The sequence below is a fragment of the Myotis myotis genome, unplaced genomic scaffold (assembly GCF_014108235.1).
Source record: "Myotis myotis isolate mMyoMyo1 unplaced genomic scaffold, mMyoMyo1.p scaffold_m19_p_8, whole genome shotgun sequence".
NCBI lineage: Eukaryota > Metazoa > Chordata > Mammalia > Chiroptera > Vespertilionidae > Myotis > Myotis myotis.
Window position 1 is genome coordinate 81,543,959 of NW_023416390.1, and position 23,441 is coordinate 81,567,399.

The 23,441-nt window shown below is 37.9% G+C and overlaps 1 protein-coding gene across 1 annotated transcript in view; it reads left to right on the forward strand.

Moving 5' to 3' along the window:
- Positions 1-23,441, forward strand: part of DPP10 (dipeptidyl peptidase like 10) — a 656,594-nt gene that overhangs the window by 350,075 nt on the left and 283,078 nt on the right. The window lies entirely within an intron of this gene.

The following is a 23,441-nucleotide window of genomic DNA, read 5'->3' on the forward strand; positions in this document are numbered from 1 at the left end:
CTTTTTATTTAACAAGTGTATCTTCAAACAGGAAAAATTAATTATCTGAAAGAATTCACTCCCACTGTATAGTTAAGGGGGAAAAAATGGAAGAAACACTCTCACGTGCTTATTTTATTTCTCAAAGTGTGAGGCAGTGAAAACTGACAAATTAAAATGTGCTTTAATCTATTTATAATATTGTGTCACAAAAGCAATAATTTAAATACAAACTTACTTATGGTGTTCAAATATAAGATACTAAATAATCCTTAGAAAATTGTTAATATAGTCAGTTTTCCAGAATTATAGTTGTTTGATGCTATTGTTTTATTTTTTAAATATGTTTTTATTGATTTTAGAGAGAGAGGAAGGGAGAGAGAAACATTGATGTGAGAGAGAAATGTAAATTGGCTGCCTCCTGCACACACCATACTGGGGATTGAGCTCAAAACTTGGGCATGTGTCCTGACCTGGAATCGAATCATGACTTCCCGGTTCATAGATCGATGCTCAACCATTGAGCAACACTGGCCTGGATTATGTTTTTGTTTTGATTTCTTGTTTTTATATTTAAACTAGAGGCCCGGTGCATTAAATTCATGCATGGGTGGGATTCCCTAGACCTGGCCAGTGATCAAGGCCGAATGGGGCCTTCCAGCTGCCAATTGGGGCCTTCCTGCTGGCTGCTGGCTGCCGGTGGGGGCCTGCTGGATGGGGGGAGGGACTGTGGGAGGTTGGCCGGCCGCGGGAGGTTGACTGTGGGAGCACACTGACCACCATGAGGCAGCTCCTGCATTGAGCGTCTGCCCCTGGTGTTCACTGCACATCATAGCGACCAGTCGTTCTGGTTGTTCAGGCGTTTGGGTTGCTTAGGCTTATATATATATATATATATAATCTCCCCTGGCCGACCTGCCACATAAGTGTCCATGAACGATATGATGAAAGGCAAACAGTTGCTATTTCTGCAGGTCCTTTTATGCTGAGATCAAGTTTCCCATTTGCTTTGTATTAATTTCTAAGAACTCATATCTTTAAAAATTACGTGTGAGGGTGTACTCTTGATAGAGACCATAGGAAATACAAGACAGCTTGATCAAGGTTGTAAACCTCAGTGGATTATTTTGTATTTGTCCCAGTATTTATTAAAGCACAAATTTAATCATACATCCTAAAACTACTTATTCACTCCTTTGTTCTGATCAAGGGTTGAACTCTGATTAAAGCTTTCAGTCTGGCTCAGTGATGGTCTGGCTCATTGTCAGGGTCAAAGCCAAGTTAGGCCAATTATATTTAGACCAGTTCTCATGTGCACTTGCTATCCTTAGGGCAACAAAACACATGACATACAAGCATATGCTGCTTAAAACTTGGAACTCCACCTAGAAACAGGTGCAGAATGTGCCTCGCCTGCCGCCCAAGGTGAATTGAATATTGGGAATAAGGTTAGTTATAGTTTGTGGATATTGCCTTTGCTTTATTTCATCTTGTATTTTCTGTTTGATAAAAAGAAAGAATGTCCACTGAAAGTTTGCCATGAATGCTTGTTGCCTTTCTTTCTAATAAAGGAGGGTGCTCTGGTAGAGTTACCAAGAAATGACACAACCAGACTTGAGGACACCCTGATTTATTGCTGAGGAAAGTGAGGCCCAGAAAAATCAAATGACATAAAGCAGGGCAGTGGTAGAGTGTGACCTAGATATTAGGTCTTCCAATTCTCAAGTGTAGGACTTTTTCACATTATTCTTTAAAATATTGCATATCAGGCAGAGAAGGAAAATTTTTATTCCCTTCAAAAAAGTTTAAAAGTCACATATAGTTTAATCCCTTTCAAAAACAAATTGCATTTTTTTCCCACACATCTACTCATGCATTTAAAAAAAAACCCAAAAACAGGAAATGTGCTAGGAAGTAGGAATAAAAATAGTTTCAGATAATTCCTGGCTTTCATTTGAAAAGTTTATACTGTAATAGATAAATTTGTATAAATAGATGATTTATGGAACATTGGGAGCAAGGACTGGTTGTCAAGAGTGGGAGAAAGCTGAAAATTCCTAGAAGAGAACATCAAAACTCTATGTGGATGATTAAGGAGGAATTTTCTACAGTTGAAAAGATAAAGTAGGTCCTGGCTGGTTTGGCTCAGTTGGTTGAGCATTGCCCCATGCACCAGAAGGTACCTGGTTCGATTCTTAGTCAGGGCACGTGCCTGGGTTGCCGGCTTGATGCCCAGTAGGGGGCATGCAGGAGGCAGCTGGTCAATGTTTCTCTCTCCCATCAATGTTTTTCTCTCCCTCTCTCTCTAAAAAAATCAGTGAAAACGTATTTAATAAAACAACAACATAAAGTGGGAGGATGTCTCCAGGCTGTGCGAAATCAGGATCCCAAAAAGCTGAGCATGTGCGCAGAGCAGTGAGGGGCAGTGTGGCGGGAATGCCGGAGATGAAGTGTGCAAGCGGTTCAGAAAAGAGTTGTAACACATCTACTTGCTAATTACTTTCCATCTCCATTTCTGAACTTAGTGGTGATGAAATATAAGTCACGAATTCCCAAATCCTCAATCATTTAGAGGCTCACAAAGAGTACGGTGTTCTTTTTATTTAAAAAAATTAAAATTACAGTCAACATTCAGTATTATATTAGTTTCAGGTGTGCAGCAGAGTTGTTTGACATTTATATAACTTATGAGGTGATTCCTCCCCAATAAGTTGAGTGCCCCCCTGACATCATACATAATTATTATGATGTTACTGACTATATTTCCTATGCTAGTACATGAGTCTTTGACACCAGGCAAAGCAAATCCTCAATCACTTACAAATTGCTATGAGTGCATGAATTTTTGATAGCAGGCAAAGTTGAGCATTTGGTATTTGAGAGTGTTTGCCTCATATGGCGCCTCTAATTCTAATGAGCTTTGCAAGATCACAGGAAACTACAGTGTCTCCTTCCCATCCTTGGACCCAGAACCAGCAGTAGAAGTTGGTGTCCGGTTGCATATCTTTCATGTTCTCATACTTGGTACTCAGGGCTTTTCCAGTTCCTTCTTTTGCAGTTTAAAGGGCAATCCTGTCTTGACCTTGCTAATACCCTTGCTATGAGGGAGTGGGGAAAAAAGGGCAAGCAGAACTCCAAGCAACCCCTAAAGTTAGGAGTTGGTAACCTCTGCTTTAGGGTTTTCACTTCAGGAGGCTGACACCGACGGGTTCCATTTCTTCCCTCCTCAATTGTTCACGAAAACTATCAAAGGTCAAATAGTCAGGAGCTGCTTGAGTGGCTGACTCTAGTAAAATGAACACTTCTTTGAATGAAATTTAAATAAGTTGATTATCAAACTCTGTCTAACCCAATATTAACTATGTATATTTTGTGGACATCTATATGTATTCTCCTCATGTATGTAGACCATCCCACAGTTGCATTTGTCAGGTGTTCTTAATCTGGATAAACCAAAACCTATAACAAATCCATAATTCCCTTATGATGAGATAGGAAACTTGTTTTATTTCCTTCCCATTCTCCACATTATATATACACCTATTTTTCCCTCAGCAGCCAAATCCTTGTGTGTTTTTTTCATCCTGGCAGTGGTAACAAGATTACTAGTATCTAGTATCATAAGGATTAGTTAAATAATCATGGCCCTGATAAAATATGGGTGTGGGCAGGATAAATAGGAAGGCTGACAACTGAACCCCTCAAAGATTCACTCTGTCACCTGCATTCAGCTTCTTTCTTGGCAGAGAGCAAAGGGCTCCGGACTGTGGCTTGAGGAATTAAAGGTCTAATCCTTTGGAAGGCCTGTTGAAGTTGGTTGGCATACTGGACAGCACAGAAGTGTCCGGGAAGACTGACATTTTGTCTATTTCACTATTGCTGGACTACAGATTTTTGCAGCTCCTCCTATTCAGTTTATAACATTGCAGTTTTACAAAAACAAAAACAAATGAGATTTAGTTTGAACATTATTTATTAGGCTCTTACTAATAGAAGTAACATCTGCTAAGCCTGGTGAAGAATCAACATGAAATCTTTAGAGGCTATGACCCTAACCCTTGAGAAGCTTATAATTTGATATGTTTTCCTTGACTCATTTTTTGTTCTGCATATTACCCTTTATCCCTGACACCAACTGTCACCTCGAATTCATTACCATCTCAGTATTGTCCCACAGAAAGACGTGAGTGATATTGTACCATAAAATTCCCAGTGAGGTCATTCTTTATCTTTCATTTTGTTAAATAATTTTAAAAACTATTTTAAAAGCTGCTTGGCTTCAATGTATAAAGCTAATTTGGAAGGATGCTTTTGCAGGTATAGCACTGAAATCTTTTTTATTAGAACTTCAAGATCTTTGAAAAATCTCTTTGTACATGCGTATATTTAAGGCTTCCATGATACAGTAGTAGCTTATATGAAAAGAAAAAAAAAAACCCACATTCACAATGCCTTATTTGCCATTTCTAAATTTGTTTCAGAAATCTGTATCAGATATTCTTTTTTCTTTTTTTTAGATGTACATTTCTTAAAATGGCTTATAAATGGTTTTAGTAGGGCAAAATGTTAGAGAATTGGACATGTTTTATATTTTTTTTACATGTAAGGAAAGCATTTTCCTAATAGTCTTGAATAGAATTGGAATCTCTGCTTGTTAAAATAAAATCTATTTCTGTTCAAATGCATTTTACTTAATAACCCAATTAGACTTGAAAATAGTACTCAAATAAATGTCATTTTAACTTTCACACAATAAAATCTTAATTAGTTCAAACAAACTAACAAGAAATATCAATTAAGCAGAAAGAATTAAGTTATAAAGCAACCGAAAAGTACCTGGAATTTAGAAAGCTATAATAGAAAATTTGGGGGAAATGAGCTGAAGGTTATAATCATCTATTCTGACTCCTTTGCTTTTTATGTGTGTTTTTTCAATCACAATTTAGGTATTTAAGTCTTCTGGGATCCTTAGGCACGTTTTTGTCTACACATTAGATTCTTCTTACAAACCAGGAAGGTGGAATAAAGAATAATCAGCAGAGAATAAAGAAAAGTTTCTGATGATTCCTCAGTTAACTGGGGTTCAGCAGAACTTCCCCTTTTGCTGTCCTTGTGCTGAAAACACATGCAAGGGGGAGCTGATAAGGGAGTTAGTGAAATAGACAAATAGGATACAAAGTGCGGAGACAAAGGCATTGTGCAAGGGGATACTCCTCAAACTCAGTGTAGAAAAGTCAAGGATGTCATGAGGAGCTTTGTGTAAGAGGCTTTAGCCATTTCCTCAACAGATCTCAAGACACTTTAGTATTCCAAACATTAATAATTCTAAAGAAAACACGATTCCTGGCCTCCGTGAATTTACCGTCTAGTGATGGATGGTGGAGGAAGGTCAGCAATGAGACACATGCAAATGGCCATCGGTACCCATGTTTGATGTGTCCACAATGTAAGCGCAGGTGCGCTTTGGAACAGCTATATGCTCCTCTGTTCCCATGTCATTTACAATTAGTGTTACTTGGTTCTATGGACATATGGCAATGGCATCATAACAACTTTAGATATTTGTACAATTGTCCTTCTTTCACCAAAATATAATATTCTCTTGATTTTTCTTTTTATATGGATGGCATCAGTACCCACTAACTAATAAAACTTGAAGCCTTGCTCACCTTTATACTATCATCACTACCACTTATGCAGTTAAGTATTTTTTTAATACAATTTTTTATTGATTTCAGAGGAAGGGAGAAGGAGAGAGAGAAAAAAACATTAGAAACATCAATGATGAGACAAAATCATTGATCGGCTGCCTGCTGCATGCCCCTTATTGAGCCTGCAACCTAGGCATGTACCCTTGACTGGAATTGAACCCAGGACCCTTCAATCTGCAGGTTGATGCTCTATTCACTGAGCCAAACCAGCTAGGGCTCCAGTTATATTTTGATATGAACAAACCCAGCTAATGCTTCTACATTTCCACCACACAGAAGGTCCCTTTTAGTCCCCTCCCTACCTGGGACTCCAGAAGCCATGTCCCTACTACTGCAGATCCATACTATCAAGCATAGCTTTGTTTGGCTAAGTTGATTTCCTGAAAATCTTAAATGACCCAGTGTCTTCTGCTGAATAATGTACAAATGAGTCACCTGGTATCAAGGCCAACACAGTAAGTCCAGACCTGACTTTCTGACATTGTGTTTTATATCTGCAGTAAGTGTTCCCTTTGTGTCCCAAATGCGTGTAATTACTCTACACAAAGCTCTTTGTCCTTCCAGTTCTACCATGTTCACAGGTGTTGCTTCTTTGACCTCCATCTCTGTTTATCAAACTTTTTATTCTTCAAAGTTTAGTCCAAAGTTATTAATTTCTATGCATTGGCTCCTTACTTCAGGATGACTTGTTATGTCATTGAAATCTTACAAGCCTATCTCCCACTCCTGTCATATTTATAAATATTGACTTGTGGGAGGCAAAGCATCTATGTACTACTGGGCCATGTCTATTAATTCCACCTGTAAAGTACCACACTGGTCAGAATCTCTAACATCTTTTAACTGGATTGCTACAATAGCCTCCTAAGTGGGCTCTTTACAGTCAAGACACCTCACCTCCTCTCTAGTTAAAAACAAATATGACTATGTGACTTGCTTTCTTAAAATTAATCAATGATATGACATTAGGATAAAGTTTTAATCTTTTCCATGCTCTACAATGATTTTCAAGTTCTAGATTGTGTCTATATCTCTAGTTTTGTTTTTTCCCCCACTATTCTTCTTTACAATATATACCCCAATCATATTAGATGGAATGCATTTTTTAATATAGCATAATCCTTCTTACCCCAATATTTACATATCCTACTTCTGAGCTGTAGTATTCTCTTCCCTACCTCATGACATCCCAGAGCCAGTTACTATGAAGATGAGATTCTCTACGTTGCTCAATATATAGAGATCCAATCCATCTATGCAGCTTGGGTGGAATTAGTCTCACTCAAACCATTTTAGTTATACAAAAGGAAATAGACAAAAATTCCTAATGAAAGTCCAGATGTGATTATGAAAATTAAAAAGATAGAATGGACACCAGTTAGGCAACAGTGAAACTCCACCACAGTCACTAATGCCTTTTATGTTACATAGTCACAGAGGCTCTTGACAGAGCTGTATAGTGAATTAATGAGATATGAGTGAAAAAGGACTTAACTCATCATCATATATTGTGCATATCAGTCCAATGACTAAAGTAGCTGTCTTGACTCTTTAGCCCATTTAGAAGTTTTCATTCTCAGGACACAAATCTCTTTCACATCATTATCATCACTACATCTCTAAAATATTTTTCAAACCTGACAGCTATAGTACAAAATAGGCTCAATTCTATGCTCACAGGGATATGCACATGACTGAACCAGATGAAGAGAGAGTCCTCAGTGCACTTCACAACACAGAAATACCCGCTGACTTTTCTAACGGTTTTCATGCAGGAAACTGACCCCCATGTTTGGTTTTTGCATGAAGTTCCCAGTAGCCATCTGCTTAGCATGGGATCATTTTTTATCTCAACTTTTCAGTTGAAAGCTTTTTTAAAGTAATGTGAAAAACCTAAATATGTGTTTGCAGCTGGTTCAGACTTTCTGTTGAAATGCTCATGGCCTGAGAGAATTTAAGATCTATTTATGTAATTGTGAAGTAGGAAAAACAATCAAAGAAAGCTGCGTGTCACATCATTTTTCCAAAGTGATATATATCAAAAAGACATTGCCTCAATCTTCTTGTTTAAAAAATTTAACTCAAAAATAGTAATCTGGCCTGCCCACCAATGTGTTCCAATTGACCCTAGTGGTGTTGGTTCAAATATTGGCAAAATATTTTTTAAAATATTTACTTGTCATTATTTGAATATTTCAAGCATTTGCATATAAATCCATATTTATTTCGATAATTTGGAAGATCTGGCATATTGGGATGACATTTCCTCAGACAAACAGTGATTGGCCCTCATGGATGGGCCATTCTCTCCCTAGTTTACCTTGATGCTCACCTTTTGTAATGTATTCTTACTCTTGCATACTTCACATATTTATACTGCCTGACAGACTTTTGTAGAGCTTTCAGATTATAACAATTACTCAGCACAATGTGAACCTCTAAATAAAAGGATTTGACCAAAAGGAACAATATAAGAAGCTCAATGTGCAATATCAATTTCAAGCTTAAGAACAAATCACTCAAGTGAGTAGCACATTACAAATCAAATAAACGAAAAATGCTTCTGGCTACAAGTAAAAGAAAATTCAAATATAGTTGTTTAATAAAAATTGTGAGTTATTAGTTTCACATAAATAGAGGATCATAAGTAGGCAGTTAATGTCATTTATTCTCTGACTCCACAATGGCAGGGCTGGCGTCTCTAAATGCTTGTAATCTTTCACTTATGTTTGTCTTCTTGTTATAAGAGGGCTACCATAGTACCAGGTTTCTTATATCTATTCCAAACAGAGAGTTGAAGATGATAAAAAATGAAATTTCAAATTATTTTTTATAAAGGGCAAAGGCCTACATAGGTTTGGTTTGTATCTTTTTATCAAGGAAGCAATATATTACATAAATGCTACCTAACTGACTTTAATTAAGGTGAAATCTATGATCTAGAGCCGTAGTTGGCAAACTGAGGCTCGCGAGCCACATGCGGCTTTTTGGCCCCTTGAGTGTGGCTCTTCCACAAAATACCACGTGCGGGCGCACGAACAGTGTGATTGAAACTTCGTGGCCCATGCGCAGAAGTCGGTTTTCGGCCTGGGCGAGTCTATTTTGAAGAAGTACTGTTGATATTTGGCTCTGTTGACTAATGAGTTTGCCGACGATTAATCTAGAGGAATGAGATTGTAATGATTCATTTAGTACAATCATAATTCATCCCCGTGGGACAGCATAGTGTGTGTGTGTGTGTGTGTGTGTGTGTGTGTGTGTGTGTGTGTGTGTGTGTTCCCTCCTTGTATCTTCTAGAATTCTTAGCATAGAATATGGGGGGAGGAGAAGACATCTATGTAGGCCAGTGGTTCTCAACCTTCTGGCCCTTTAAATACAGTTCCTCATCTTGTGACCCAACCATAAAATAATTTTTGTTGCTACTTCACAACTGTAATGTTGCTACTGTTATGAATCGTAATGTAAATATCTGATATGCAGGATGGTCTTAGGTGACCCCTGTGAAAGGGTTGTTCGACCGCCAAAGGGGTCGCGACCCACAGGTTCAGAACCTCTGGTGTAAGCAATGGGAAAAGCCTCCTCTGCCCCTGAATTAAAAGAACTTCACTATAAAATTGTCTTTACTTTAGGAAGGAAGACTTCCTCCAGGAAAGCCATGGTCTGGCACTTATAGAATTAATATCAAAACAATCAATATTTCTGATACATGAGGCTGCTGAGTTGTAGGTTTCATTGTTTATCTTGTATTGCAGTTGACCTTGGCAAGTGATACCTATGTTAAGTGGGGAGGAGGTTTTCTCAGGCAGTGTTTGTTTCAGGATGTGGAAAAGTCAGTGGTCAAAAATAATTTTACAAGAACCTTTGTTGCCCTGCCTGAGTGGCTGAATTGGTTGAGCATTGTCCTGTGCACTGAAAGGTTGCTCTCTTAATTCCCTGGTCAGGGCACATATCTACATTTTCTATTTTGTGTTTGATCCCTATGGGAGGCAACCAATCTCTCTCTCTAGCTCTCTCTCTCTCTCTCCCTCCCTCCCTCCCTCCCTATTTTTAAACATGTACTAGAGTAAGGATTAAAAAAAAAGTACCTTTGACCTTTGTTGATTAAAAAATCACCATGTAATATGCATATTGAATAATCATTGATGAAAATTCAAGGTCATAATTTCTAGTCAGGGAAAGTGTTAAAAGGTAGATTGACTAGAGAGACAAGTCAGGGAAGACCAATATTTCTCTATGACTTCTACCTTTTTAAAACTTTCTCCTTTGATTTTAGGCAACATAAGATTATACAATTTGTGCAAAATTTTATTTAAACTTTAAATTTCTATATTTAAAGGCCTAAAATTTGAAACTAGGTTGATTTAGCTATAATGAATCAAAAGAAGATAAAAAGAGTAGAAGATGCAAAGTTATTGCCTGGCCTAAAGAATGAGTGGATTTAAAGGGAATTCACTTGCCAAATGCAATTCAGATAAAGTTAATGTGAACATTTCAATGTAAACTCTTGCATTATTTATGTGCTATCCAGATATTATCATTTTATATGCAAGTCTCTAGTCATTTGACTTTCAAAGCATGTCTTGTAGAGATCATAGACCTGATATAGTTGGTATAAATTATGAAATTACACAATAACATTACCATGAATTTTTATATTCAAATGCAGATTGTGTCTTTCCTCATAGCTATTATTCTTGCCCCTCAACATAATATGATGCCAGTATAAATTATATTTGTAAATGGGAATTAGCACTATTTTCAAGATTAATAAGAATATTAACATATATTAATAAACTATTTCAGACTTTCATTGCACACATTTTTTTTCCTCAAGAATTGTGTAACTCTGTTTTCATTTTAACATTGAATGGATAAATATATGGCATATTAAATTAGCATAAAATATCTGATTATTGAGTATAATACATTTGCATGGGTTTTTAGAGGAAGAAAGAATCCCAATTCGATTAGGACATTGATTAAATACATTACTGAGTAAATTGAAACGAATATTTACAAAAGCAAAACAGAACATTTTACTTTATCTGTTCTATGGCCTTTATAGCGAAATAATCTCTTTTGATTCTTTTATATAGACCTCCCATAAGCACACCATTTGAATTCATGACTGTTAGGAAGATGCTCTTACAAAAGCTCTTTTGGCTCCCAAAATTATGCTTAGTGCACTTTGCCTTAGATGATGTTTATTATACTACTTAAGCAACTGCCTAAATAAGCCACCACTAACCAAATTATTCAATGTTTTAGCTGCCGTGAGCAGTCCAAGAGGACTAGATCCAGATTAATTTAGCTCTGATACCTCTTTCATTTTTTCTTACACACACACACACACACACACACACACACACACACACACACTGAGCAGCTTTGTCCAGGTTTTTAAAGATACTTATTGAAAAACTGTACCTTGGTATAAGGCCAGTGATTACTTGTGTCCATCTCCCAAACCTTGTGCATTATCTATGGAAAATTTTGGCATTATATTTGGCAAAACTTGGGTAGAAAAAATTTATAAATCCTGAAATTTTATCTCATGTGAGAAAATAGGATGTAAATTGCAGATGTGCCCTCACATCAGTTCACTATAAGGAAAGCAAATGATGACGAGAGATTCAAATTTCTGTTATCAGTTATGTTGTCATTTTCTTCCCACTAAGACAGCCATTTATCATTTTTGAGGACTTCACAAGAGATGGTATTTCCTGACTTTACAAGTATAGTGAAGACCAATATTTACTCATAGGCAATAGCAATTTGAGCATGTCCTCTATGATGGGGAGATGAAATAAATGAATCAGATGCAAGTGTCTCCCACACCAGTTATCCCTGCACTGGTCAGAATCATCCTTCAGCCGTGGGCAAACTACGGCCCGCGGGCCGGATCTGGCCCATTTGAAATAAATAAAACTATTGAAAAAAAAGACCGTACCGTTTTATGTAATGATGTTTACTTTGAATTTATATTAGTTTACACAAACACTCCATCCATGCTTTTGTTCCGGCCCTCCGGTCCAGTTTAAGAACCCATTGTGGCCCTCGAGTCAAAAAGTTTGCCCACCCCTGTAGCCCATACTTTGTTCACAAATCAATCCTGATATCTCAGGGGCTTAACATAATCCCATGCCCCAGAGGTAAATATCGGTGATGGTTCCTCATGGGTTCTTCCAGAAAATTCTCTGTTCATAAAGACATACACACATACACAGAGGGACAAGTCTACAGGGGTCCTTATTTACATTTAAATACATTCATAAAATATCTTTATATTACAAAACAAATGCAGGCCTCTTTTTTGCATCATATCAGCTTTTAAAAATATCTTCCATTGGTTTTGATGATAGCCTTTGCCCCTTGTGCAAATATCGCCTATTTCACTACATAAACCACTCACCACACATTGGATTGAGCTCTTTGTTGGTGTTCTGTCCAGAATCGTTCCCCTCTAATAAATCAGCAGCTCTCTCTTACACTTCTGTCACGGGCTGGAGGAAATGTCTAAACTCGGCAGGAATACCCAGATCTTCACACCGCTGAGACAGGGCACAAGGTGACTGGCCCTAGTCAGTATCTCATCCTTGCTGCCCTTACGTTGGTGTCTGATGTTCGATATGGATATTGATGTGGGAATTTATTTTCAATGTAAAAATCAGAGGCAAAATTGAGCTTTCTCAAAGGCATTACTTACTGTTTTGTGTTCTATCCCTTAGAAATTCGAAATATATGATTATGTTGCTGTTTGTTACCTAAAATCTGTGTCCCCTAAATAATTCTTGACCATTTCTACCTCTTTATATATTAGCAATTGAGGAAATAGTGAAAATGCTGATGTTTGGGAGCCTGATACTGATGCGATGTGCATGTCGTTTTTGTGGTGGGTGTGTGTTTGAGAGGGCGAGGTAGGATACATGGAAGGGATTTCTCTATTTTCTTCAAATCTATTGCCAATGCATATTTTTCTCTTTGTGTGTGCTTCCAGGTCTGAGTCAGTAGCATGCACTAAATCTTCAATAGCCACTTGAGAGCTTTCATAGTCTTTTATATCATGGAAATAAAATTTTGCTGAGTATTAAAAGTATAACCTAAGGTTAACTTTTACTTCATTTCTTTATTGTCCCTTTAACTCTGTTTTACAAAAGATGAGCAAACTTGTCTTAATAGACCGATCCTGTTTATAATATTAATATGAATATAGGAAAAATAAGAAAGGAAAACTAGCTAGAAGGTGAAAGAAGAGGTGCCATTACCTTTATGAACGTGCCTTGCTCATGAAAGATACCATCAGAATATTAATGTGTGTAAAATAAAAGTACAATTAGAATTTTTCTGCTCATAAAAAGGCTTTAGTGAGTGCTCACTTTCAAGCATTCATTCCATGCATTATACACTCATCTTATTTTAACGAATAAAACATATAATCTATCCTATACCATTTCTATTATGGCATTCTGGTTAAATTAGTTTGACCAAAGTTTTAATATCTAATTTTTTTTCCTCAAAAGAAACATGTTTATGTTAGACTTATTTGCACTGTATATAAAATGGATCAAAAATTGATAGAACAGTTTTATTCTTACCACTCTATGAACTATTATGAAGTTATAACACATAAAAGCATTGTAATGCACATGTTAATCCATTTTCAGGTGAATATAATAAAATATTGTAACACTTGCCCAAATACATGGAGCAGTGCTAAACTAAAGTTGCAAACATTTTTTTTTTTACTGTTATAACAATTCATTTTCACTTTGCTAAGTAAACAATTACCTTTATAGTAACTTTACAGTTGCAACTTGGGAATACTCCAGGAATTGTATTATATTAAAAATTGAAATTTAACCACAAGAAGGATGTGTGTGTATGTTAATTCCTAATGTAATAACAGGCTGTCAAAAGAACTCTAAGTGTATGACAATTTTTTTCCAACATGTCACTTATGAGAAAATTGATGAGAGGCTTTCATATAGCAGCAGAAAAATATTAAAGTACATTTTATTATTATTATAATAAATCTTTATTGTTAAAAGTATTACATATGTTCCCTTTTTCCCCATTAATCCCTTTTATCCTACCCCCGCTCCCCACCCCAAGCCTTCACTGCACTATTGTCTGTATTTTTAATTTTTTAATTGAATATATTGGGGTGACATTGTCATTGACCTTTTTTCCATTTTAATTAGGATGTAGCTCAGTGGGGCCTTTTTGGTTCATCTTGTTGGTGACTCTCTGAGCTTCCTGGACTTCTGTGTCTTTTTCATTCACCAGGTTAGGGATGTTTTAGCCATCATTTTTTCAAATAGGTTCTCGATCCTTTGCTCTCTTTCTTAGCCTTACCCTATGATACACATATTGTTATGCTTCATGTTGTTCCAAAGGTACCTTAAAATATCTCCATTTTCTAAAATTATTTTTTCCTGCTCTCATGGTTGTTTTCTGCTACCTTATCTGCCAAATTTTTAATTTGATTCTCTGCTCATCCAACCCACTGTTTATTCCTTCTAAATGTATTCTTTATTTCAGATATTATATTCTTCATTTCTGACTGGTTTGTTTTCACGTTTTCTGTATCCTTTTTCATGCTTTTGAAGTTCTCACTAAGTTCCTTGAGATTCTCACTAAGTTTCATGAGCATCCTTATAACAATTTTTTGAACTCTATATCTGGTAAATTGCTTTTCTCTATTTCATTTAGCTCTTTTGGGGAGATGTCTCTTACTCTTTCATTTGGGACATGTTTTTTTTTTTGTCACCCCACTTTTGATGCATCTTTGTGTATGTTTCATGTATAGGGTAGATCTGCTGTGTTTCCCAGTCTTGACAGGGTGGCCTTATGTTTAGGTCACTTGTGGGACAACAGTGGTGCAGTCTTCTACCTGAGCCAGTGCCCCAGCATTGTCCCTTGTGCAGGTTATGTGAGCCCTCTTATTGTAATTGATCTTGATTGTTACTGGCTTGTTTGTGCATGGTGTCAACCCTCAGGCTGGCTGACTGTGAGGATCGACCCTGACCACAGAATACCTGGTGTGTATGTGCTAACATCACAAAATGGAATTTGCCTTAGCAGGGTCTGGTGCCTGCCAAGATCTCTCTTTGCCTATGCCCCTTGTAAAGCTAATTGGATTCTACTCATCTTGTCTAAAGCTGGCCACTGGGATTGTCTGTTATGGGGTCTCTTGGGAGGTATTTTTCCATCAAGAACAGTGCCCTCCACCTTTACAGAGTTTGGAAATTAAAGCACTATCGCCCTCAGTATTTTCTCTATTGCCTTAATCTTGACTTATTGTAATTACCCCTCCAAATTCCACAGGGACCCCTTCCCCAGGGCACACTTTTCTGTAATTGATTGAACTGGGTTTAAGATTTGTGGCCATATTATAAACAGCTCAGACATATTAAAAAAAAACAAAAAACAGATTCATCATGGATTGTAAGGCATTTGGTAAAACAAACAAACAAACAAACAACAAAAAGAAGATGAATCAAGGTCAGAGAAAGAACTGAGAATAGCCTGCTCATGTTTGTCACTGATTCTGAAATGCATGGGCTCATTCCTAGAAAGACATTTTCAGGTGCTGAGAGTACTCGGGATTTTATTTATTATGAAGATTTCAAGTGTCAACCTAAATGCAAGATTAATGCTACAAAGGAAGAAGCAACATTTAGTGGAAAAAAAAAAAAAAAAGCCCTGACCCGTTTGGCTCAGTGAATAGAGCTTTGGCCTTCGGACTGAAAGGTCCCAGGTTTGATTCTGGTCAAGGGCATGTACCTTGGTTGTGGGCACATCCCCAGGGGGAGGTGTGCAGGAGGCAGCTGATCAATGTTTCTCTCTCATCGATGTTTCTAACGCTCTATCTCTCTCCCTTCCTCTCTGTAAAAAATCAATAATGTGTTTTTTAAGAGAAAGCATGGACTTGGGGACTTAGAAGTCTGATGTACTGTTTTTGTTTGTTTTTTTATTCCATCACTACTTATGGGGCCTTTCCCAAGTTGCTTAAATGAAGATAAAAACATATATGCTTTATAAGAGATTATATTGTATATATAGTATTCACTAGAGGCCATGTGCACGGATTCATGCACCGGTGGGGTCTCGCCGGCCTGTCCCAATTGGGGCCAATAAGGCCAGGCCGGCCAGGGGGATGGGCCTCAGGCTCTTGGTGGGCCGGTCTCGCCCTGGTCTAACTCCCAGTTGGACTTCCAGTCGAACCCCTGGTCAAGGGGATAATTTGCATATTAGCCTTTTATTATATAGGATTATAGTGTGTGTGTTTTTCCAAAATTCAGATCCAAGATGGGATTAAATATGCAAGAGGATTAAAAAATCTTGAGGAGGATAAATGGGAAAAAGCAGAAAGTAGTCAAGGAGGGCCCTCAGATCTCAGTGCAATTGTTTGTTTGTTTTTAAATTGAATTTCTTGGAGTACATTATTTCACAAAACCATGCAGGTTTTAAGTATGCACTCAATAAAACATTATCTGCCCATTGCATCAAATGCTCATCATCCCAAGCAGTCTCTTTCAGCCCCCCACCCCCCCATCTTTTCCCACTTCCACATAGAATGCAAGGGCAATGACGAAGTTAGAGTTAGCAAGTGTCTCTGGCTGTAGGGCAGAGCTGAGACATTTTCACACAGGCTTAACTTGAGGGATACTGAGCCAAAGTTTTCCTTCACAGAATTCTACCTCCTGCAGAAATGGGCTTGCCATTGTCCCTCCTGAGAATAGCCTTCTGGGAATACATTGTGAACCTGACAGTGGATTCAGTGGGAAAGCCGATTCAATAATGATCGAATGACGGTGGAGGTCACTATTAATGAGAACTTCCAGTCAGAGGTTTTCAAATACACCTCAAGTGCTGTCTTAAATGCTGGTTGCAGATTCTGATGTCTGTATTGCACAGTGAAAAACACTTAACCTACCTAAGTCATGTAGAATACACAAAACTCTCACTTAAATATCTCTTGGTTTTTTTGTTTATTTGTTTGTTTGTTTTTTTAAAGTAGATGTGTTAGGTTTTTATAGTTTAAAAATCTACTCTGTGGATTTAAAGTTATTTTTATTTATTCAGAAAATTCTATTGGGTGTATGATATCATGCAACTGAGATATCGATAGATTAGCAATTTTTATGGAAGTCCACAGTGAGAGTAGAGACTGACAGTCATTTGGAGGACTTCATTTTCCCTTCTCAGCTGGTATCTCTCTGTTACACTAAGTGCCATTATCTACTCTAATCACAATGAATCACTGAATATATGAAAGACAGGTACTTATGCAAATGAATTGCCCACACTGAGCTAGTTTAGTTGATCAAGCTTTCCAGGTCAAAGAGGGCATTTTCCTAGATAAGACTAAGAAACAAGATAAATCTCTTGGGAGATAAGAGAAAATCATTAGAGCATATCATTCTATGTGGAATTTTAAGCAGTATTTTTGTCCTTACTTTGTTCTTCAGCTATTGGTTGGATTCACTGTAGATACTATAACTGGGAACATTCACTATCTTATTGAACGTCTTCATTTTCCTGTTGTTCAAACACAAAAATGTATTCAAGTTGGATGCAAGTTCCAATGGAAAAATGAAAACTGTATGAAAGGTAGGGTCAGTATAAATGAAAATTGCTTTCTAAAAATATTGTAAAATACTCTAAAAGTGACCAGTTTAATGTGAATAAAACATTTTTTAAATGACTTTTAATGTTAAAATCTTTACATTTTTTCAGTATTCTGAAAGTTGTAATACTGACAGAATTATAATTTTATGACAATATCCTGCATGGAGATCATTGAGTGACCTAAGAGAGGTCATTATTTGTTTTGCAGTTTCATTTCTATTTTACAGACTTGAATAAGACCTCTTAGGTGCTTAGATTAATCTAGGGTAATATAAATAAAGCTAAAATAATAGATGGCACATTAGACTCCATTCCAGTGACCATTAATAATCAAAATTATTATTCTGTGGTTTGCACTTTTGTTTTTATAACTGAGTAAAAGGAATTGTGATTGTTTTCCAAATGATGTGCAACCCGGCAAAGGGTCCCTGTGGACTCGACAACCGCAGTGCTCAGACAGTTCTCTGCAGTTCATCCTACACATCCCAAGTTCACAGGCGGAGAATGGGCAAGGCACTTAACAGATATTACAATTTGTCAAAACATTTTAAGTTCTTGTGAACAAAAAACAACCTTATATCAGTTTCTTTCTAATTTTCTTACGTAAGTGTGTGGTGATTCTGTTAGACACAGTGTCAACAGAGGGTACTGATAGCCGGACGGAGAGCCGAGGTCTTTTCCTGGAGCCTTGTCTCGAGACACCAAAGAAAGAGCAAAGTGTGGAAAATGTATTACAAGCAGGTTCAGACTCCCCGCAAGGGAGGGGGATCCAGTAATGGGCTGCCCTCTTGTAGTCCAGGGGTATAGATTTGCTACAAGCCTGCCCTATGTCTACCTGTGCTGACACCTGATTGATTCCCTCATTGTTCTGGCCCAGCAACGGACCCAAACTTTCCCTGTTTCTATGTGTTCTTTATCCCTAGGCTAAACTTTCTCTATTTCTATTTTCTATGCCTCTTCCTACAGCTTGTTTACTGCAGCCCCTCCCTTGGTTTCCCATGCCTCCCGCTCTGTATCCAAAACACTTTTTTTTTTTTTTTTCAGTAGGGTTGGTTTCTGTGGTTAGGCTGCTCAAACTGCCCAGTCTGCCCCTGCCTATGTTCACCTGCCTTTGTTTTCCACCGGACCCCAGCCCTATCTGCCTGCATTTCAAGTTAACCCTGTCAGTACATTGTTTTATGGTTTTAGAATCCTGTCTTTGATTTATCTATGAGCAAATACACCTGAATCTAAAGACAAAAGTCATTTCTCTGTTGTGAACTGATAGGGACTGCATGCTTTGAATTCTTTTAAGCTTGAGGTCTCTGTTCAAAGAACTCACTGCTGAAACACAAAACAAAACAAAACAAAACAAAACAAAACAAAACAGCCTACAGTGTCTTCATGCTTTTGTAGATAAGACAAGCTACAGATTGTCTTTTCAGATATGTATTCAGTCTTCAACTATTTTTGTTGTTGTTCCCAAGTAGTTAAAAAGAAGAGCTCACAGAGATCTAGCCCTCCAGGTAGCTTCGTTTACAATAGTATGTTACCTAACCTCCCCCCAGACCTGTAGATGGTGGGATCTGCTGACACCCAGGATTACATGGGGGCGGGGGGGGGGGGGGGCAGAGGGGGGGGCCCTAGCAAAATGACACTTCGAGTATTTAAAAGAAAGAGGAAATAAGAAATGGATGTGTTCATGTTCATTGTTAAATTCATCTAGCCATGGCCATTTTGACCGCTTGCTCTTCCATCCTAAAATGACTGGGGTGTTTTTAAGTGCACCACCAGCCCTCTTTGTGTCATAATATGGAGTCTCATATGGCAGACACCCCTGTCCATTAGGCACTCTCCCCTTCACACCTCTCAGTGAAAGTGAACAGAAGCAGGATGTCAATGGAGGCAGTTCTTACAGCAAAGAGTATAGTCCTTTCAGTGTTTTGTTTTTCTTTTATCACAGGAGCTAGACTGAAACTAGCCCCTCACCTATCCTGAGCCGGCGGAATTTGCCTACTTAGATCTCAAGAACAGCACCAAGTTCTCATGTCCAAAAACAGTATACATATTCACACTTTGTTTTGAGGGAATTAAGTCAATTTTATGAGAAATTTATTGTAGTATGTGTAAGAAGTATTTTAATGAAGAAATAATTTACAGAAATAACTATTTCATATAAAATAAAGCATTTCTGAAAATAAAATAATTAAATTATTTGAGAAAATGACAATTGTCTAAATTTTACACTGGATGTTAAATTTTCTTATGGAAGGAGAATATACAAACACATATTGATCTCTTTCTCAATCTTTTAATGTTTTGGAAGAATAATTTTGAGAAAAAAATGTTTATATGTAGGCTTTCTTACATTTGGGCATTTACATATATACTCTGAATCAACTTGCCTCTTCTCAACCTTTCCCAAAGCAAAGCAAACAAACGAAGACATTATGTGGGGTCTTTTAGAATTATTCTTCTTTGATCCCCAAAACTGCTTTTTGTCTTTAAGCTCTTCTCTGAATATATCCTTCATCGCCTTCCTTTCCTAAACTCTGACAGTTGTTTGTTGAAAACACATCTCTAAAGCCTCTGTCAGGAATGCCAACCTTTTCTCCTATTCCCCATGTGTTCTAGATCCAGAAAGTACAACAGACACATTTCTTGCCCCTCGTTGCCACTTTAAAATCAGACCTCTCCTTTTCTCTTTCAAGAATCCGTATGTTTTAAAGCTCAAGTTATCTAGTTGTGCAAATCTCTCCCCCTTCCAGTTGTCATTATCTAACATATTTGCCATTCACTTCCATGTATTTATGGCTTTAGATTCTGAGCCAGTATTTATCTTTATCTTTACTCCTGTCTCTATTCTACTTGACTTCAACATCAAAATGCTTTTAAAATATTAAGCTTTCAGTTCCTTGATTTACTTGTCTCCAAAATCTTTTCCCTCTACATTTACTCAGTTTATCATTTTAAAGGTCAAACCATATACTTTTTCATCACCATTAACAGCACTCCTTTATGATAATCATGATCCCCAAATTCCACACTTTAGCAATTTGTATCTGTACATCACTCTCATGTTGTTAAGCATTTCTGTCTCTTTTCAATTTCCATCATCTCCTAGAGTTCTCACCTCTCTTTTATCAGCATAGATTCCCAAGTCTAAAATAATAACCACTCCCTGCAAACCACCTCATTTACTAGTGTCTCTGTCGCTGAATCATAGTCATTTGTCACATCTGAGTTTTTCTTAATCATTTGCTGAGTTTCCCCTTAAATAAGGTCTCCCCAATATGCACTCATATTACTGAACAGGACTAGTTCATTTTTCCACTTTCTAATATTATTTTATACTTTCTACTGCCTATGTAACTTTATGTTGTCCTTCTGTAAAGCTTTCTATCTGAATAGTCAACTCCCATAGTTGTCAATTTCAACTCATTAGTACTGGATGATAATTAGGAAGCTGAGTGATCAGGGATAAATGAATAAAATATTCCAAGTCATGAATATATGAAACCAGTTGGCTATCTCTCTTTCTATATGAGTTATTATGTATATAAAACCCTAATATGCAAATAGACCGAATGGCAGAACAACCGAACAACTGGTCGCTATGACTTGTGCTGACCACCAGGGGGCCCACGCTGAACATGGCGGGTGTTGGCAGCAGGCAGCAGAGTGCTGAACATGGCCGACGTTGGGTGTCGGCCGTGGTGGGATGGTGGAGCAGGTGAGCGGGAGTGCCAGACCAAGGAGGGTGCAGTCACTGCCATTGGGAGAGCCTCTGGTGGTTACTAAAAATTCTTTGCTTCCACATGCTGAGATCCTGCCCTGTGCTTGTACCTGCTGCCTGCTCTAGAGCTGCCACTCACACCTCCCCCTGCTCCTGAGGGGTGATCGGGGCCAGCAGCCGCCTCTTGCACTCGCTACCGGCAATGGCCCTGCTCACACTTGCTGCTGTCACCAGAGCCACTGCTCGCACCCACTGCCGGCACCAGCCTTGCTCACACTTGCAGCTGGCGCCAGAGTCTCAGTTTGCACCCACTGCTGGCACCTGGTGCTGGTCCTGATCACTTGGCGCCAACAGCGGGTGCGAGCAGTGGCTGCTGGCCCCAATCGCCCCTGCAGGCTTCTCTACCTCCCCGTACTCCTGAGGGGCAATCGGGGCGGCAGCAGTCACTCGCACCCGCTGCTGGCACTGGTCCCAATCACTTTGTGCTATCAGCAAGTATGACTGGGGCTGGCTCTGTCAGAGCGTGGGAGCAGCAGCTGCAGGAGCAGGGCTGCTGGCAGACAGGAGACCAGGGGCCACTGTGAGTGGGGCCAGCTTGGGGCGTGGAGAATGGGCCGAGACCCGCCCCTGTACCCACTGCAGCCTCGTGGCCCACAGTTACTTTCAAGGTGCACAGATTCGTGCACTGACCCCCTTGTTTATGCATAAAAGCTATCTTTTTAGGATGCAATATGTGTGCATGTGTCAGGACTAACTTATTTCTCCGTTAATGAATACTGTATGCAAAACACAAAAACTTAGAATAATCATCCTTTAGCCATGTCCATCAGTTATCATGCCCATGTGACCTTTGACACTATGACTGCTTCTGGAACAGGTGTTTTTTGTTATGCATCATTATACCCTCACCATTTTTCCTATTCCTGACTCATGGTAGAAATCTTAAATTAGTATTTATTTGAAATGTATATTTTTTTCTGTTAAGTTTTATAAATATTAGTCTATATCAGGGTTCTAAGACAGTGACAAAATTCAGATCTTATGGTTATTAAGTGATTTGGTATATATCTAAAAATAATATATCATCTATGTCTTCTGATAAGATCCAAGACAGCAGGAACAATCAAATGAGAATTTAGAAAGGCAAAAAGATAGGACTAGAGACTCACACCAGCTTTAAGGACATTCATAGGTTTAATACAGTAAAGGGATGAGAAAGATATTTCATGGAAATGGAAACCAAAAGAAAGCAGGGGTAGCTATACTTATGTCAGAGAGAAAAGACTTTAGTTTGAAAGCTGTAACAAGAGACCAAGCAGGCCATTATGTAATGGTAAAAGGGCCAATTCATTAAAAGAATATAACAATTACAAATATGTGTGCGCTCAATATTACAGCAATTAAATACAGTAAGTAATTTTTAACAGATTTGAAGGCTAAAATAGATGACAATGCAATAATGGTAAGGGACTTTAACTCAAATATAAATAATGGATAGATCATTCAGACAGAAAATCAAAAAGCAAATAATACTAATGAGCTATACTTTAAACCAATTATTGTAACAGACAACATACAGAACATCCTATCTAGCAACAAATTACACATTCTTCTCAAACACACATGGAACGTTCTCCAGTTTAGAGCATATATTAGGCAATAAAACAATTCTTAACAAATTTAAGAGGATTGATGTCATACCAAGTATCTTTTCTGACCACAATGGCATGAAACTAAAAATTAAAAAAAGGAAGAAACCTGGAAAATTTACAAATATGTGGAAATTAAATTACACACAAATGAACAACTAATGGATCAAAAAAGATATCAGAAGGGAAATAAAAAAAAATATATTGGCCCCAGCTGGTTTGGCTCTGTGGATAGAGCATTGGCCTGTGGATTGAAGGGTCCGGGTTCAATTCTGGTTAAGGGCATATGCCCAGGTTATAGGCTCAATCTCCAGTGGTGGGGATGCAGGAGGCAGCCGATCAATGATTCGCTTTCATCATTGATGTTTCTATCTCTCTCCCTCTCCCTTCCTCTCTGAAATAAATAAATAAATATTAAAATTATATATATATTGCGAGCCCTGGCCTGCATTGCTTGGTTGTTAGAATGTTAGTCTGTGTACCGAAGCATCTCAGGTTTGATTGATGGCCAAGGGTGTGTATCTGAGTTGCAGGTTTGGTCCCAGAGCCCCTCCGGTGTGCTTTCCAGAGGCAACCAAACAATGTTTCTCTCTCACATAGATGTTTCTCTCCCCACTCCCCCACTTTCTTCTACTCTCTAAAAAATAAATGGAAAGAATATCCTCAGGTGAGGATTAACAAAACCAATAAAAAGTATTGTGAGACAAGTGAAAATGGAAGCACAACATACTAAAAACTATAGAATGAAGCAAA